The following is a 20,215-nucleotide window of genomic DNA, read 5'->3' as shown; positions in this document are numbered from 1 at the left end:
GAAGGAAAAGGCTAAGGTATGACGAGGGCTTCCCACGAAGTTATTTCTGAGCCTTGCCCTGGAAAAGCTTGGGATTAAGAACCTATTTTGATTTAGGTTTCCTTGCCATTCACAGGGCTTTTCTTGTTTTGATTCTGAATGCAAAGATGTGAAAAGTACTTAATAAAGAAAAATTCTTCTAGAAAAGAATATACTGAAAAAGTAATTTAACTAATAGTAATGGTCTTGTACCACTGAGCAAATCTAATACCAGCTTTACAAATTTAGTAAGATCTCTGCAAAAGCAAAGAAGCTCAATCTGAAGTGCATGCTTGAGGCTGAGGCCAATGTCCGTTCAGTACCATAGAAATACTTCGTCAGCTTCAATACAAGGCGGATCAGGCATCCACTGCACTTGGATTGTCAGTGGCTGTTACTGTATTTGCCGAATATTCCACTCAAACTTGACACTGCCATTAAAGTAACATCCAATCTTCACAACAGTACAAATTCTCAGTATAGAAACATAGAATTCTATACGGGTTTAGATTGAAAAGACCTTTAAGATCTTCGAGTCCAACCACTAACCTAGCACTGCCAAGTGCACCACTAAACCGTGTGTGCTGCATATAGATGTCTTCTAAATCCTCCAGGGACAGTGACTTCACCACTTCCCTGAGCAGCCTGATAATGCTTGACAACCCTTTTGCTGAAAAGTTTTTTCCTAATATCCAATCTAAATCTCCCCTGGTGCAACTTGAGACCATTTCCTCTTGTGTTATCTCCTGTTACTTAGAAGAAGGGACAACACAAAGCAGTCAAACAGGACCTGCCTTTCATAAACCCATACTGACTGGGCCTGATCACATGGTTGTACTGTACATGCCGCATGATAGCACTCAAGATGATCTGCTCCATAACCTTTCCCAGCACCCAAGATCAGACTGACAGGTCTATAGCTCTCCGGATCCTCCTTCCAGCCACTCTTGTAGCCAGGCATCACATCTGCTAACTTCCAGTCAACTGTGACCTTCCTGCGGAGCCAGGACTGCTGATAAATGAAAGTGGCTCAGTGAGCACTTCCACTGGTTCCCTTGGTACTCCTGGGTGGATCCTGTGCAGCCCCATAGACTTGTGTGTGTCTAAGTGGTGTAGCAGGTTGTTGACAATTTCCCCTTGGATTAGGGGGCTTCATCGCACCCCTCATCTGTATCTCCCAGCTCAGGGGTCTGGGTAGCTGAAGGAAAACTGGTTTTACTGTGAAAGACTGAGGCAAGGGTGTCAGTAAGTAACTCAGCCTTTATGTCATCCATTGTTACTATGTTTCCCCTGCATCCAATGAAGGATGGAGATTCTCCTGTTGTTTTCTTCTGTTTCCTTTTGTTGCTAATGTATAGAAATGTATAGAAACACTTTTTATTTTCTTTTAGGCTATTAGCCAGATTAAAGTCTAGTTGAGCTTACAGAATATTTCATTTTCCTCTTCATCCTGGTTGAGTGGTTAGCAACAGACTCCCACCATGATATCTGCCTTGGCTTCCAGCTCCTCCTGTTTGTTGCCCGTGCTGTGCGCACTGGTGTAGATGCACCTCAGTTGGGCATCTCACCACCGTTTTTGTGTGAGAAGCCCTAATTTCTATGTGACCATTCTCAGACATTCCATCATTTCTAACATGTATCTGACATAACCCTTCTGCTTTTGAATGCAAAGAGCAAGAGGCACTGCTGTGTTTATGCCAGAGCCACTTCCTCCATTAAACAAGAACCAAGTTGGTCTAGAAAAATCACAAGTGGGTGGGAGGCAAATATCAGACCTTCTTAAATGCAGTGTAATCAATAGGCAAACTCCACACAAAAATCCTAGGCTAATCGAGGATCTCTAAAGTCAACAAGAGACAGGTTGCCCATCTTGCAATGATTACACCATTGTGTTGCCATCCATTGTATTTCTCATTTCACTAATGACCAGTTCATTGTCCTTTAACTACTTCTTTACTACCCATGTCAGCTGGAAATGATCACCTTCCTTACCCTTACATCCTAAAGGCTCCACGCCATAGTCCATGTGGAATTCAACAGGCTTCAATGTACATGGAAAAGGTTGGCCAATGCAACTGCTGAGCATCCAGCTATCTCAGTCTATCATTTTTTGCAGGTCCCATCAGTGTTTCCCAGTTCAGTGTTCTATTAACTTTTCCACCCCTTATTTCTTAAAAAAAGACCAGAAGTAATCTTAATCCCCCTTATCTTGCTACACTATTATCTTGCTGCATTTCTGGTGGCTTCACACACAGATTCTGTGGAACTATGTTTTTTCATTTAGCTCAAAATTGGCTTAGAGGAAGATAGTGCAAAAAGGTCTTTCCTTGAGCAAGTTAGAAATAGAAATGAAAGTCTTAGTTTGTGACTGATTTTAATTCAGATCATATTAGAGGAGTGCTTGTTTTACTGTAGTTTAAGAGAAGGGAGCATCTCTCATTTGAGATGGGAGATAGATTCTTATTAGATCCTCCCTTTACATTAGTCCATTAGGGGAGCCCAGGATGATCCACACACCCTTATGTTCTGGAACCAGCTATTAGCTCACCCCTGTTAACTCTGGAAAGAGCATCATTACTGATCATGATGTCAGTAGTATCCTTTCCCCGATGAACTAAGAGTCTCTCTAATGGAAAAAGAAGGTGTTAAGACTGGCATCTTCTTAAATACAACTGCCCAGGAAGGAAGCATACTGAATCCACTTTAGTGTAGGATTGAAGTAATTTTATGGATCATACATTTGAAATAGCTTGTATATTAATAACTTCAGTACAGAAGCTTTCAAGTTGGAAGCAAGCCTCTCAGTCTATTGCTTCAGAAAGCACAGTCCAAAAGCTATTGATATATTTATACAGGTAAGCACCCAACAGAGTTATCAGAATCAATGCAAACACTCAGAAAAAAATTCAATATAAATAATAATAAATAAGTAAAGACCCAGGAAATAGAAAAGTACAATTTAAAACTAGTGGAAATGTTGAACCAAAGAATAGCTTTTTATAAGCATTTCTACAAAAGCAATTCTGAGAAAGGGAAAAGAGAGTGCAAAAAGTAAGTGGATAATTTCAGAGGTGGCAGACAACAGACAAGCAACATCCAGCTCAAGGGAGATGAGCAATGGCTAGAAAGTGATGGAAGCAACACTGAATATTTTTCAGTTTTGATTTTATATATGAATTTAAAAGTACGTTTTACAAAACAAGGCCTGAGCACTGTTATTGAACTCAACCCAGAAGAAAGTAAAGGAGCATGAGCACATGTATTCCCATACATGTGTTTTCCATGGCTGGGCGGTCTAATTTTGCACCCATGTTGTTTTCTGAGGTCAAGAAAAGTTTTGACATGAACCCTGTTTCTCTCATTTGCCGAGCCACTTTTCATCTGTCTTGGTTGCCTCCGAAGCTGCTATGAGATGGGATGGGCCTGGGTCAGGCACCACCACCAGCCTTTCAAAGTACATACCAGCCAGTTCATCAGTTCAGGATTTAGGCTGGCGCCCATATGGTAGGCTTTGGGTTATGCTAATCCTACACTATAGTGTGGACAGCCTATCTTGAAAATATTTAAATTCTTCTTCAAGGCCTGATGACATCCAGGAGCCCAAACTGCTCAGTGCCGGGTGCAACAGTAAGTAAAGGCCAGCTCCAGCCCTGGGCAACTCACAACATGCTCTAGTTTCATTTCAGGAGTGTCACAGCCAAAAATATAAAGACAGGTTCAGATCAAGTGCCGTCTCACCCACTCCAGTGCATTACATCTTACCCTGTAAAGTAAATCCCAGTTGTGAGCAGCCATGCTTTGCTTGGCTTTAAATGAGGAATGGCAACAACCCAGTATTCTGAGGAGAAAAGGTCACAAGACAGTGCGATTTCATCTCATCCACTTTAGTGTACATGAAAATATAAAGAACTTGCAAAAAATGATAATAATTATCAGCTGGGAAAAAAAAAATGATTTAGCCTGGAAGGCTGAGTCCTTCAGGAGAAGTTAATTAAGTTTTGCCTGAATGATTTAAGCTTTTCCTAAAATAAGGAAATAGGCTCTATTGCTGTCCCAATGCAGCAAAATGGACGTATATCTTGTGCACTGCCTCTGTGAACATCTGATGTGAATCAGCATTGTTTGCACTTCAGTTACCACATCCCAGAAATGAAACACCTCCTCTCCCTGCAGGCAGCCTCAGCACACCTGGAACACAAATGAGCAGGACTTTGGCACCAACCTGAACCTCATTGCTTCTTGGTGCAGCCATATAGACATGGACAAAACCGAGCATCTACTGTGACTGCAGAGGTTACAGGACAGTTGTTTGACTGGCATAAGTTAACATGTCACTGCCAAAATCAGTGGAGAGGCCCTGATGGACACAGTAAATGCAGATAAAACAGATCCAAGTGGTGGTGGGAAAGAAGAGAGAGTAGGAAGAGACAGAAGGCACCAGGCAAATAAGAGAGGGAGATCAGGAAGTGGCCTCAGGTTATGAAGCACAATATTTAAAAAAACACAGGGAAAAAAGTACTTTGGCAGACAACGTCATTAAATTGTGGTACGTTTTGGCAGAAGATCCAGTGAAGGTTACAATTGGAGATGGCTTGAGATAGAGGTTAGGCAGTTCTGAAACCTGCCAACTGCAGGATACCAGGAGGGTGCATGAGGTCCCACAGGCTAGTCACAGCACCCCTTGCAGCTTGCTGCAGGTCCTCACACCTGAACGAAGAATCCATGAGTGGGAACCTGGCCCTGAATGGGGTGAACCTGGGCTTTCACCTGGCATCACTGCTCCTTACATACCTTCCAAGAGGGAGAAGCAGAGGGCAGGTCACAGGCTGATTTAATTCAGCTCCACTGAAACCAAGCTAGACCTCAGGATAAAGCTAAAAGACTGCTGAACTTGGTTCTGGAGAGGGTAATGCTGCTGAGTTTCATACGTGGTCCGAAGGACACTGAGGGGAAGAAAAAGAGTTAGAGGGTTAAAGGTTTAAAAAGCATTTTGATAAAACAAGATATTGTTAATAAGTCAAGCAGAAGCCAAAATGTAGACAGATCTGCTCTTATTTAACCTTCAGAGTGAGATCAGGTCTCAGCCTTTCTATTCTTGGTAACAGCTGATGAACACAGTGTAACAAGGCATTAATAAACATCTGCCCATCTCTTAGATTAACATGGAGAAGAATTAATGGAGGTCTTAGCATGTTCGTATTTTCTAATTATGGCAGATGACTTTATTTATAGAAATAATAGGGAAAATGGAAATTGTCACTGACACCATGTCAATATACGTAAAGAAATCCAATCATTTAGTTGGATTACATTTGGCTAAGGAGTCATACGAATAAAAAGCCCTTCTTAAAAGTCCCTGAAGTATCCATAATAATAAAACGACGCCCAAACTGAAGCCTGTGCTGTATTTTGATTGTTGCTGACCACGGCTAAACCAGCTCATGCATCAGCTCTGCTTCATGCAGTGCCCTCCACTCTACCACTGGTGATAAAGTATCATCAGTGCTTCTGTGGGAACAATATCATACTATATCACTGAGATAAATAAAGCACAATTTAAACCTTCATATGTTTAAACCTCCTAAGAGAAGGGGAAAAGCCTATAAAACTGCTGCTAAAGGAAACATGGCTGTTTGAATCATTTGCAGCTTGTTAGGTAAACCCTGAAGCCAGCTTTTATTGGGAGGTGCTGGCATTGGTGTTAGAGAGCTGCTGGGGTTTAAGGAGGCTCTGGACTATGGCTGTTTCTCAGGGTTTTAAAATACATTTCATAATGTTCAGTTCAGTTAGGCAGTTTGGATCTTTTCTCCCAGAAATAAGAAAAATGAAATAAAGCTACAATTATGGTGACAGATGGTCTGTTACACACAGAGCATTGCTAGTAATTTTGCTCCTTGCACATTGAAGAAGGAGATTTGGAGCGATGCTGGAAAGCCAAGAAAGTCCTCTGGTTCTCTCTTGTTTTTCCAGAATGCATTTGCTAATCCATTCTGATCTTCCAAAGCTATCAGTCTGAATTAATGAAAACAGAGCAAGGAAATGTTACTATTTCTATTAATTATAGAGGCAGGTTTGTGCAATAAACAGAATTCATATCCCCATGGTGCTGCCTAAGTACCTATAGTTCACCTGCTTCTCTCACAACTGCAGCATCTTCTTCACATTGTTTTACAAATTAGCAAACCTGAAATCACACCATGTACAGTGTGATGAAATTTAGTTTAACCGTAGGGGATCTGATCTGCTGAAATCCACAGGTGGTATTCCAGTGCTGCTTTTCACCGTGACTGAGTTACAGCTCCCAAATTAAGTACTCCTAGATCAGCAACGTGTTTTCCATAGAAGTGAAAATACAGTTTCTCAGGAAATACTGTCAGTGGCTTGCTGCCATTGCTGGTACTCTTCCAAGTACTGACAAACTAACAGTTGGGAAGATATTCTTTCAGAGATAAGCAGAAAGGGGGGACAGGGCACAGCTGCAGCCGACCTGGCTTTCCAGGTCCGTCAACTGGCTTGTATTTACTACAGAGTACAGTGGAGTAACATCCCACACATGGATGTCTTTTCTCAGTAGCCCATGTTCAATACATGCATACCCCATGGGAATTTCTTTTGTGGGTCAAAACCTTCAGAAACAGAACTGGTGGTGCTGTCTCCTGGTCAGTCCTTCCTCTTCTACCACCTTAACACCAATATTGGCGTCTTGTGGAAAGATTAACAGCAGCAATGGGTTGGATGAGCATCTTCTGTCACCCTATGGTCACCTTCATACCAGACCAAGCCTGGGACTAGAAAGCCACAGAAGGAGCTGACTAATGAAAGCACTGTTGTTCTAACAGCGCTGAAGGAAGTGAGAGCTTTCAAGGTGGTGGTAGAAAAGTGAAATTCCTGAAGGCATAAAGAGGAGCTGGAAAAGTGCGGAGTGGTAGTCATTCTTGCTCCACTTCAGCTCTTCACCTTCCGTATTACATAAAATTTGCTTTTCTCTGCACCTGAGAAAGAGGAAGCAAATTGCTGATTCCAGGCTGGCAAATGCATTTGATAGCAGAGCTCCTGCAAGGAGCGCAGAGTTTTGAACCAGCAAACTGGTCTAACTGGGGAGCACTCTGACAACAGCTGTAAGGTACCAACAGCAGACCACTTTTGATGGCAACATATTCTGATAGCAAATGAACAAAAAAGGAAAAAGCCGGCACTTCTCTGGGCTATAGTGCAAAATGTTGATTTCTTTTATCTACTACTCACAGTGCTGTTGGTGTTACATTTTAAGCATTTGACTCAGACATTTGAGTAGAAAAGTAATAATGCTTGACTTTGATTGAATATTGGACATGAATTTCCATTGTGATGAAAGGTTAAAATAAATACAAACAGCATGAAGAAATAAAAAAGCTAGTATTGCACAAAATGTTCCACATCAATTTTTAAATCAGATACTGAAAAATCTCTCTTTTGGCTTGCATGAAGGTCAAAATTCAGTTTTCGGTCATTCCCTCAGCAGGGATTATATTTAGATACTGAACCTCCTACCAGTTTAAGAAGAATATTTCCTCAATTACATCCAACATTAGTCCAGCTGTTAGGATTTCCCAAGGGACCATAGCAAATTGAAGAAATGCCTTTGCTCTGCTGCTGACAGGTTCTGTGGCATTGACCCACCACTTCACATGCTTCTGCTCTCAGCTCCTGACCCCACTGATGTAAATAAGAAGAGAAGCAAGTACTTGGTCTCTTCTGAAGTACATATCAAAGAGCATGGAAATGATAGACTTCATTAAGCTGCTACACCAGCTTTACAAGAAGAAATAAAAAAAGCTGAGCTAGGGAAATCATGACAGCATTTCCAGTGTAAGGAAGAGGAGCAGATGAGGGTGAAAGTTAAAGTTTATACCCTATGAAATAAAGATGCAGTCCATATTGCAGCAGCCTCTGATTATATTTTTCTGCAACTGAATTACTACTATCAGACTAATATGGCAGGAAAGCCCTCTGAACACACCAGGAAGAAGACTGGTTTTTATTTACTAACTACACCGTATTACAGCGTTACAACAGGGACAGCTCAAGTCATCTGCAGGTTGTTGCAACATTGTTGTAAGGAATGTTTGCTTACATTGATCTAAATAAATTTACAATTAAAATACCAGCTTTTAGTAGCAAGATAGGATTTTGAGAATATCTACACATGAGAAACATTTTTGGTTAAATTTACCTGAGCAGCCTCCCCAGTCACAAGCTTTGCTATAAAGCATCTTTATAATGAGATACACACCCACTGTATTCTGTGGGAGGTGGAAATGGTCTTCAAGGTTTCAAGGTTAATGTGAAAACATAGCTTTTCTGCATTTTGATTCAAATGTAATTTACGTGATTCCTGGGGCTTAGGGATTCTTAGGAGAAACAGAGGCAGGAAGAGCTTTCATTAAAGCATCAGGAGGGTGAAAATTAACAGGCATTATTAATTAGGTTAAACTGCCCTAAAAATTAGAGAATACAGTCATAAGCTACAAGTTCTGATATTCAAAATCTATTTCCTTGCTTTATTAATGGCAGTATCAAATGCTTAGTAAAAGTCTCTTGTTGGGAAGAAAGTGGGTGGACAATCGCATGGCCAAATGATGGACCCCTTATAGAAAAAGACCAGAGAAGATGGTGCAGGCTGAATATATGGTAATTACTTGAACAAATCCCATCTGCCTGGCACTCGAGGGTCTTGCTTTCTTGGCAAGAGTGTGTCTTCAATGCACTTTTTAGCAGCCAGAATCTGGTTTTAATCTCCCTTGCAACTTTCAGAGCGTTAGGACTATGGATTTTGTCTTGATCCTGATAGTTCCTGTCATTCAGCAACTGCTGGGTGGCAGCTGGCCGGCATCAGCAGCACAGCCCTGCTGCTCAAAGCAAAACTGGCAGAGTATAAGGATGATCAACCCCAGTGAGTCGCCATGGGGCTCTCCAGCTTGGCAGTGTCCCGAAGACAGAGATGAGATGTTTGGATGAATGTCACTACTTAATGGTGAGGAATTTTGTGCCTACAGCAGATAAACTGTTTCCCACTTCATGAAGTTGTTCGTATTGCAAATGGTGGTTCCCAACACACCAACTAGGTACCCTCGAGTGTGAAAGGGGATGGTGCACAAAGCTGCTGGAAAAAAGTGAGAGCTTTTTTCCTGATGAAGGGTCCAACACATATGCACATGTCCTGAACACATGGCATGTCCTGAACACCACCACTGTGTAAGGAGTTGTGAGAGATGGGTAGGAAGCCAGTCACACTAAGATACCCATGCACAGCTGTCGTGGAATGGATTCAGTCGAAGATCAATGTGATCAGACAAAAGCCATTTATTATAGAAAACTAACTCTTTATATACTATTTCTTAAAGTTGTTTACACTAACTTGGTCCATTGTGACTATGATATATATCTTTGAGGCCCTTAACAACTAACATAATTGGTTAAGCACAGGTGTGAGAACCTGACCTTCAAAGTTTTCAAACAGTCCTCAATTTAGCAACTCAGTAAATTCCAGCTCCTTCTTATCTTGCTGGGATTCTCACTCCCAGTGCCTCGCTCCCATCCTCCTTCACCTTTTGTTGTTCCTTGGTTCATGTCGAACTCCACGTAGGCACTTGCTGATCTGGGTACATGGCCGTTCTTTGCCAGAAAGTCATCCACACACAGCCTTGCAATTCCCCTCAGCAGTGGGGCAGAGGAGTGGGAAGCAGGAGAGGAAATAGTGGCATCTAGGGGCCTGAGTTAGGAACTTTCCTGAATCTGCAACCTGCCCTGGTCATCAAAAGTTGGACTGCTGGGCAACAACATGGTCAGGTGAACCCATTTGTGTAGGAGAAGCTGTTCAGAGCCAGATCTCACACTGACTTTGCTAGAAAGGCAGTTCTTGCTAAAGTATGTTGCATTGAACGTCTGCACCAAGAAGGGTACCTTCCAGGAGCTACTACAGAATAACTTTCCACAACTGGCCCCACAACCAAAAATCTGTTTCTGAATATTGACAACTGGCCCAGTAACCAAAAATCTATTCCTGCACCCTGACAATTTCAGTATGTTGCCAGTGCACAGTTTTGCTGTCACCAATTCCTTAAGGCAGTTTTGCTCAGCACAGTTGAAAAGGAAAACATTCACTAGACCCTGGGGGAAAGAAGTGTGGAAGTCCTGTTATCACTGACAGAGGTTTTGTCTCTAATTCCCCATCTGCTCTTCTGAATGTTAAACTGCAGTATTGGCACATAAGCTTAAATGAGAAATAGGGATTCCAAATAGAAAGCAACAAAACATTTGTCAGATAGGCTGGTGGTGTCTGCAAAAATGTGGTGTGGGCGCTCATGTTTCAGAAAAGGGAAATTATAGGACAAAATAATGTTGTTATGTGATGTTGATTGAGAGGAAATGCTAGCACAGAATAGGATGAAGTAGTGGGTCAAAAGCAGACTTATTTATTTCTTTGATCTTTAATCCATATGGCATCCTTCACAGTTCCTACTTCCTATTCTTATTGTTATTTGTGTTTAGCAGCCAAATAAAAAAGCACATAAGGCAAGAAATCCGAGAAGAGAGTAATAATGTGATGCATAGTGTTAACTCGTTGGTTTTGGATATATCCATTTATATTGGTTAAATAAAAGCTTAGCTCAAGTACTAAGCCAAGTAATCATGATTAGGGAGAGAAAAAGACATTCACCTCTTTGGAAACTCAATACTCTTCAACAGTAATAGCATTGCAGTTAACATTTTTCGAAGCTGGATGATTGCTGTAATTAATATAGATTGTTGCCATACGAGGAGTGGAAGCATCTGTGTCTGCTCCTACCCTCATTTTCATTTCTAGACCAACTATGAGACAAAAATACATTGGGGTTTTTTCTCATAGGCATGGCCCCTTCACTGTTCAGAATGCTCCACTGGCCTCAGAGGACTGCCAAGGTTTTGTTATCTTTGTCGGTTCAAAACTGTGTAGAGGGAATATGTACACCGCTCTCTCCTAGAAAGACTGCTTTTGTTCTTTTTCACTATCTTTTTTCCTGACCCTCAAAAATTGGTTTTATGCTAAAAAAGTGTATTACAAGAACACATCTATACAGAGAGCCTCAAGTTCTCAGGTTATTGGTTTTCTAAGGAGGTTATATCTGTATTTGTACCATCCAGTGTATCACGCACTGAACTCATCCACAATGCATGTGATTTAGTGCTTACACTGATTTGTGATGTAATAGGCTGGTGCAGCACTGTACTAAGCCCAGCTCATCATTCTCATCTCAGTAGTCATTTGACTCACTCACTCTGCCAATTTTCCAATCCACTTCATACCACTACTTCTGTAGATTTCACTACTACCTTTCTGCAATATGCAGCCATTCCTACTCTCTCTTGTGTGTGTGTATATCCGTATTTTCTTTTATATTATGTTCCCTGTCTTTCTAATACCCTGCCTTAATGTAACACACTTAATTTCTAACTTTCTCCCAGTCTTGACTATCAGGCTGGTTCTGATCTGTGTCCTAACTATGAATGTATCCATTAGAAATGCTTCCTTTAGCTCTTTAAGCTAAAAATTGTCCTCTGGGACATTCACCTTCCCTGTAGGAATTAGAATTTTGCACTTTTCTGTTTAGTCAGGCAGTATGTTTCTGTTCCTAATATTCTGTGCCTTGGAAGTCCTTACCAGTAGGCAAAGCAAACAAGGAGTTCCAGAGAGCACCTGCATGAGTTCAACAGCCCATGGACATACAGCCATATTGCGTACAACTTAGACTCAAAAGCTAACAGGTGTCTGACTTTACAGAAATAAAATTTAAAAAATAAGGACACTTGAAATCTTCAGTTGTGTGAAAACTACATGAAATGTATGCAGGAGAAAAAGTCTCCAGTAGGCATGAAATCCTGTTTTGTGAATTTGACACATCAGTTCATCATATTTAACAAAGAGGGCTACTGGTCATGAAGTCTGTGTCCTGAAAGGATAAGGAGCCACCACAGAGTGTTTATGCTGCAGAATGTACCCTTTTGATATAAGACAAAAAGGAAAGAGGCTCATGAGATCTAAGCTGGGTGTTTGCTTTTACTACAGAGGTGCTTACTTCACAGCTCCATACCTCACTATCAGTAGTATGGAGGTATTATATCTGTCTTTCCCCATCAAGACCTTTTCTTAGTTTCAAGGGATACAAGTAATTTCTACCTATTGTCTGTTATTACCAGGTTTCCAAGCTGAAGAGGTCATCCCTTTGCATTCAGAGGTTCTCCAGCAGGTCCAAAGGACCAGTCATGAAGGGAAGTATGACAGCCAGGCAGATGGAGAACCAAGCTCACACTCTTCTCATTTCTCCAACCTGTCAATCTCAGAAATTTAGACCTCAGCTAACTGTTCTTTGCATATACCAGCATATTTAATACATCACTGACTGACAGCCAGGGAAACTCAACCAGCACAAAGTTAAATCACTTGCTTGAATTTCCAGGTCACACTGGCAGGGCTGATGAAGAACTCCTGATCTTCTTCCTTGGCTACTGTTTTGGATCCGATCTTTTACTAACTTACCTGCACAAACCCAGTGCAAAAGTGGTTGCCTGAAATGGCAATTTCCAAAATTTGGGCAATACCCAAATCCAACCTGCTTACTGGGAGAGCAGTGAGGGCTGGTGGACTTGAGCACCAATCTGGATCAAGGATGAAGCCAGTAAAAAGCTGGTGCAAATCACCTGCTTGCTCTGTGCCTCTGTGTCTCCCCTGTACTTTTGCAGTATTGACAGATATCTCTGCATAATGGTCTTTAGTAACATGTGACATGTGAAACCTCTGCAGCAGTCTAGCACCCATGCTGACTGCCCACCCATCAGCAGTGCATGCATTTGGCCAGCTGCAGTCTGTTAGATCTTAGTAAAAATTAACAAAGAGACTAAATGAAGACTGCTGTATTTTCCACAGAAAATAAAGCCAAACAATAGCTAAAGCTGAGGAGGGGAGGGAGGAAAGGGGAGCTGAGAAAGCAGACCAAAGGCAACCAAGAGTTGTATGTATTTTTTAATCCCATCTCTTTTAGTGTCTGTGATGAACACTGTAACTAAAGGAATCTAACTGAATTAGAATTTCAATATGTCCTGAGCTGATTGGAGCTGTTTCCATTCATGAGCAGCAGGTCCCAGCTGTAATTGCCTGCTTGCTTATCCACCCAGCTCTTTACAGCTAATCCAAATGCAGACTCAAAAATAAATAGTGCCAGTGCATTCACTTCCCGCTGGGTAGTAGTTTGAGCTCGCCTCTGCTTTTGCTTTGTTCCGGCTGGTGCTCTCGATGGCACAGGGACTGACTCAAAGGAGATAAAAGATGATTGACCTGCTCAAGGAATTAGGTGGCAGAAAAAACACTCCTGCCATATCTGCCCTGCTTGCTTGTGCTTTTCCTCTGGGTACTGCTTTGTGTCTGTTTATCTTTCTCTGCCCTCGCCTCTCTCCCCAGCCGCACCATTCGTGTGATGTGTTTCTCCTTCGTGGCTTCCTTAAGGGCTGCTAGTGCCCACCTGTCCCCAGCAATGCCTCACCCTTGTTCTCCCTCAACTCCCACTTGGAAACACACCATCAGGGTTTTAGCACTACTTTCCTGAAAAGAAACACTCTCTTCAGGGATATTTAAAAGCTGTGTACTTCTCAGATCAGGTCTTCTCTGGAAGGGTGTAAAGCTGAGGCAGAGCTGCACAAAACTGGAGCTAGAGCGGATGTCCCCATGAATGGGACATGGCACTTCCTCAAAGCAAGGCTCTGCCTTTTCTCTCTGATATGGAAATCTCTCCTCCCTCCACACTGGGTGGAAGGTGGCTGTCCATCGTCTTTAGGCTATTTTCTTCATTACATCCACCTCAGACTTTGGATAAGTCTCAGCAGCCCCTGTGTCTCTGTTCACCATCTGTAAATTGGTAGTGCCAGCATCCTGTTGTATCACAGTTTGGGGATGTAAATCCCAGGTTCTGAGGTAATGGTGGAGGGACATGAGTCAAGTCAGAAGCCACTTCAGTTCAGCATAGTCAGAAGTGTCCAGCTCAACTGTGCAACTGATTAGTCTCAAAAATTTCCTTTCTAGTACCCAAAAGAGCCTCATCTGAGATCTGGCCAAGTAGATACCCACAAAATCTCAGGTGGGAAAGAGGTTATTCTCCCTTTGATGACGAGATACTGCCTCCAGCGTGGAATGAGAGTTGGAAACACCTCCCAGCCCTGGGAGTGGAGGAGCAACGCAACAGTAAGCCTCCAACTCCTTTTTCTCGGCCTTTCTCCGTTTCCCACTAGATTTGTCATGGCATGACAGCAAAACACAGAGCATCTTCACTGCCAGCCAGCCTGGTCCAGGGCCGTATAGCTCTTCTGGTGTGGTGCAGCACCCAAAGTGATATATCCTTCTGCAATTACAGAGAATTGTGCTAAAATGTAAAGGATTGCAACAAGTGATATAGTGCAGCACTTTGCCTGCCTTCATTCTCCTTCCCAGGACCCTTCCTCATCAGTGTAATACTACCTGGTCTTTGGCAGAGCAGATCTCCCCATACAACTCTCATGACTCAACTGGGGGCATGTTGCAGCGGTATGACCCAGCGCTTGCCACTGCTGCGCCCTCTCCCAAAGCCAGTCCATTTCACAGGCAGATTGTGCCCTTCTCGGAAGGCAGAGAGCAGCTGAGATGATGAATATAGTGCTTGTCCAACGTGTCACTTGCTAAGTAAATTCAAATTCAGCACAGAAAGCTAAAAATGTTTGCAGAGTCCTGATAGGCAAAGGGGGCAATTATCCTCATCTGTTCCTCACAAATGCTGATTCCCAGTGACTGCAATGTGCCAAGAGAGGCATTGCCTCGCGCTTGAATTGTAAACTCATCAGCACCAAAACATGAGGATTGTAATAAGGGCTGGCTCTTCATTAGATGCTCTGCTACCTGGAGATGGCCTGAAAGTATCTTCTGTCAGGTACAGTGATGGAACTAGCACGTCCCTTGTACTGCATCCCAGATGAAGAAGCTGAGTTCATAGTGTCAGAGTGCTCCAAGGTGGCCAGAAGAAGAAAAGTTTTGACTCTCTCGCTTGTGATGACAGATAGTAGCTCCCTCCTTTTTAGCTGATCTGGGGACACAGGAATTTCTTCAGAGAGTTAATGTTTCAGTGAACTAATCAGGATAATTAAGTCTAACGCAATGTGGCCAAGGCGAGTGAAACAAGTCATCATGGGGATAGTAATGTATAGGAAGAGGCACTGAGGGGAAAGAAAGTTTTTTGAAAATGCAGAAAAACAGCACTCAAGAAAAAGCATCAGGAGATGGAAACCTGGAAGATTTAGAGGTTACTTTGGAATACTTATTTTTGAAGTGTGAATATATTGTGATTTGTTACATAGCAAAGAGGTGTAGATATCTCAGCCTGTCTGAATCTCTCTTACTCCTGTATATACTGGGAGAGGGAAGTAACAATTGTAAATTTTGAAATTTTGCCTTTGAAAACAAACACAAATGCTGCTGTATTCCACACAGAGCTAAGCTGCATTCCCATATAATGGCTTCAGTTGTCACTGGCAGCCCTGTTCTCCTCCTCCTTTGGACATGGAGTGTCCTAGACATGCCTGTGCCATGGGAGCCCAGCAAGACTGCCTGTACATCTCCCTCATTCAACTAGAAAACTAGGTGGAGAGCTCAGCTCTGAGCTCTGGGAAGATTTAGGAGAAGGGCTAGAAACAGACGTGAATTCATTAATGAAGCATCATTAGCCTCAGTCTTCCTAAACTCTTGTCAGTACATTAACACCAGCTGCCCACTGTCTATTTTCCCCTTGCCATAATGAGGAACCCCAAATTCAAGGTCATCTGTTAGTTGGATTAGTCAGTTAGTACAGCCAGAGCTCCTGAGATGCTCCAATGAGAACAGTTATTTATGTCGCTGTCTCCTGCAACATGTCCATTAGCTTGCGGAACAGCAAAGTCTGGTCACGAGGCAGAAATGCACCATTTGATACTGCTGTTGCTGTTTCACAGTTTAGTTGTTGCTGCAGCATTAAATGATCCCTAAGTGGTAACTGTCTTCTACTAATACAGATGCATTTCTTTTATGAGTTATCTTTTTGCTGTTTTTCTTGGTCCATGCTTCCTGTTCTTCTCTTATGGCCACCCACAAGTGGGATTGGTGCCAGCAGGTACTGTGCTCAGATGGAGACCTGCAGAGAAAACAGGTATTTTGACTACACAGAAAACACTGCCCTCTGAATTGTGCTGGAACAGGGGAATTGCCAGATAGATATTCACCTGGTTTCTTGTTTCAGTGCTAGCTTGCGAGACCTCCCTTGGTATATGTGTACTGAGGCTTTTGTATCACACTGTAGCCACAGTGGGTCTCACCCAGATATCCCAGGTTTCTCCTCACACTCTCCCTGACGTAGCTCTGTTTCCATCCACCCCTACATGTTGCCATGGACCATTCTTTTGAGCCAGATATTTCAGGAACTGTTTTTTGTCCCAGGTCCAGCTCTTACATTCTTTCAATACCAGGACTAGAAAACTCCCCTGGATCATCTCCTGAATCAAACAGGAGCATCTTAATACAGTAGTTATCTCCACTACTCTGCCTGCAGAAATATTCCATGCACCCAAAAGACAGACTACTCAGCAGTCAGGCTACGCTTCAACAGGTCATTTTATTTATTCTTTCATTCTTCATGACACAATACTTCTCCCTGTTTTCTGGCTCAGCAAAGTCATAGGAAAACATACTATCATCAGACATAAGTGTGGGTAAGACTATTGGGGCATAACTGTTTATATTCAGTAAATTCACTTTAAAGTTAACCACTGTCCCCTTGCAGGTTGTATTTGATGCCTGGTTTCAGCCTCTTCCTTTTCCCATAGGTGGGAATTTTTCCCAAAAATGTCTCAATGGCCATGAGAAAGACCAAATATCTCCTATCACTCAACAGCAGCTGTCCTGTCTGTCCAGGAACTTGGTACTGACCACTGCATTGTGGCATAGGGAGAGGTTAGCATGGGCTAGCAGATAAACTTCAGGGCTCACAGGGAACTGCCACAGGGTTCAGATGAATCCTGTAGCTGAGGAATACTGTGATGAGACATCCAGAGCACTTGACAGCATGGACAATGTAGAATGTGTGTGTATTCAGACAAAGCTTAAGAGGTCAGTGATTATATCTTTAGGTAATTGTTTAGCTTTTGTTGGCTTTTAATGACTCAAGTTGCCTTTTATGAGGCAAAATTAATGCAAGCGTTTCCCTTTTTACAATGACCACATTGCCCAGGAAAAGAAATGCCATAAGGGGAGCAAAGCTCATTAGTTTGATGCCATAAATGATTCTCCTAGGTCTCAAAAACCCTATGATTAACATAAGCATAGATAGAGACAACTACAAATAAATACACATATAAAACCCAACTCTCCATCTAAAAACATGGTCTGCAATATCTCCCTTTGGCTGTTCACAGATGTGGTAACCTAGAAGTCAGGGATTTTTAATACCAGTCATGACATGAACCAAAGCCTGAGGAAGGAAAGCAGCCAGCCCAGAGTGAAAGTGAGGTCAGCAAAGCACATAATATACCTCCCAGGGTACCAACTAAGGGATTTTAAGATTCACCCTCAAACTCTAAGCAAATGTCACCCCATCACATTTTCTTCACACTGCAGTCTTCTCTCAAGTGGTTGCTGTGGGTGGACATGTTGACACTCTTGTGGACAGAGCAAGGTAATTCTAATCTTACAGGAACTATCTGAAGTCCTCATTTTGTAATTGCTGGAAAAGTGGAAGCCTTGTCAGGTTTTCTAGTGAGTTACTTAAAATTCACCAGAAGATAATGTTCAAGAGGAGGATGAGAATGGGGGAAGACAGGAGGAGTGTGTCAGCCCCGGGCAGACCCACTGTATCAATGTCATGGGCCCCTAAAGCTGCTTCTCAGCCAGTATAGAACAGTGAAGTTCTATAGGCGTAGGATAGTTCTATATTAGAACTATCTATAGTTCTATATCTATATCTATATATATAGATATATATATAGATATATATAGATAGATAGATAGATAGATATAGTTCTATATCTATATATATCTATATAGATAGTTCTATAGGCGTATTCTCCTAGGCATAGGCGTACATAGGAGAGTGTACGATTTTCACTTGACGTTTCTCTCTTAAACCTTGTGCATTTATTCAGAGTAGATGCAAATGCAAAGAATGAGGCATGTTTTGTAAAAACCAAAGGCAGGTCTCCTTGCCTGTCCCTGTGGAAACCACACCAAGAGACAAGTGTCGATGCCACACTGGGTAAATAATGAAGGAGACAGGATTGTTCAGGCAAAGACAAACAGGAAGCCCAGAGTTCAACACAGCATGCTGACTCTAGCAAAAGTCACATCAAGTACAGCAGTTTTCTGGTAACCTGCCCTATGGGAATAACCCCCACAAACTTCTGAGAGTCAAAAAGCAGCTTGAAGCACCTCTTCTAAACTGATTTAACAGGTATTGTCATGACTTTAGGTGCTCCGTCTGTTCCAGCAATGGCACAATCCACTTTCACTTTAAATGCTAGGCTGACATCCTGCATTAGTGTGTTCCATAGGCTGATTAATTGTTGCATGATAAAAATTAGTTGCCAGCAGCTGACTCAGAGAGGCAACAGGCAAAACAAAGTGGCTCTACTTGTTTTCTCAGAAATGAGAGAGGGGACAGGGAAGGAATGGGCTTCAAAACCCTACTTTGGGATTAAGCTGGGAGAGAAGAAAGGTATGGAAGTTTGCTAACTGACCTGGTGGGGCAATACCTAGTCATGTAGGTTGCAACTGTTCTAGATTACAAGTCCTCCAATGGCCTTCGAAGTAGGGTCTTGGGGAATTTGTATTGTTACTGTTCCACCAAAGGCTCTTACCTCACAGTTAACCCCCACCTAAAGGAACCACTGATTTTAGTAATTTATATCTGACCTCGGGAGTGGCAGCGTTAATGTCATCAGTATTACAATTTTACACAGAATTAGATGTGCGATTATGTGTTACATAGTGACAGTCAGCTTGGATTGCGCCACTAATAAAGCAGACAGCATTAATGCTGTCACATATGGACTGCTTCAGGGCACTGGCACCGGTCTGAAATCACTCTAACTTTGGTGGGAATAGAAATACCCCTTTTCCTACTCCAGCATCCCCTCATGGGACAGACTCTTCTCACCCACCTACTGCCCCAGCAGTGCTCCTGCAATTCGCTCTGGAGCTTGCAAATCCACCTCCCCGCCAAGGCAGTCCTGTCCAGGTGCCCCTGTATACTTAAACAGCAGCAGAAGCAGCTGATCACCTCTAATGTGTGCCCAAGTTTTGCTCAATTAAGAACAGACTCATAGCATTCGCCACCGTCTCTTGATGGCTCTGGGACCACGCAGGCTGTGGCAGCACAGCCAGCCAGGCTTTCCTGTCATGCAGCTCATATGTGACGTCCTAAAGGGTGCAGTGGCAAATATGTAATATTATTTTCCAGCATTAAAGGACTCAGCCTAGGACAGGTCACAGTCCAGTATCAGATGTGGCCTCTAGGCCCTTGAGCAGTTGTTCTGAGCCGTCCTGCATTGCTCTGTGCAGAAAAACCAGCTCTTTCAGTGCAGGCTTGGTGGTCCTGTTGTGCTGTCCGGGGTAGTGAGTACAATCTCACATACCAGACAAAGGATTAGACCCAAGATCCTGCAACACAAATTTCTGGCCATTATCACTATAAGACACTTCTCAGCGGCTATATTTAGACCCTGGTAGATGCTATTTCACTTTCTAAGCTATAGTTATTTCAAGAAGGAAGTGCTTCATCTTGTTTATTCCCCAATACTTAACTAGAGCAGTGGTAAGGAAAGAGTCTTTTTTGGTTCTCAGAGCTGCAGTGTTGACTACAAAGTGAGGGAAAGGGCTGAGGGAGATTCCCCTCTTTCTTTCTGTCTTCTTTTGGACCTCTTGTCCAGTTTTCTGTGAATGAAAGCACAGAAGTTTTGTGAAATACTACCTAGAGCAAGGTCCCAACCTGCAAGTCCCAGTCCCTGGCCAGCATCTCTGAGCATGGCAGCAGGATCCCAGCAAGGAACAGGTGACAGGGTGACCAGCTTGGCCAGTTTGCCCAGCCAGCTGCCCAGCTGGGGTATGAGTTTTACCTGGGTCTGCTTCAGGGTGGGGCTC

The sequence above is a fragment of the Psittacula echo genome (genome assembly GCF_963264785.1).
Source record: "Psittacula echo genome assembly, chromosome: 7".
NCBI lineage: Eukaryota > Metazoa > Chordata > Aves > Psittaciformes > Psittacidae > Psittacula > Psittacula echo.
The sequence above is the reverse complement of the archived record's forward strand: the minus strand, read 5'-3'. Positions refer to the sequence as shown.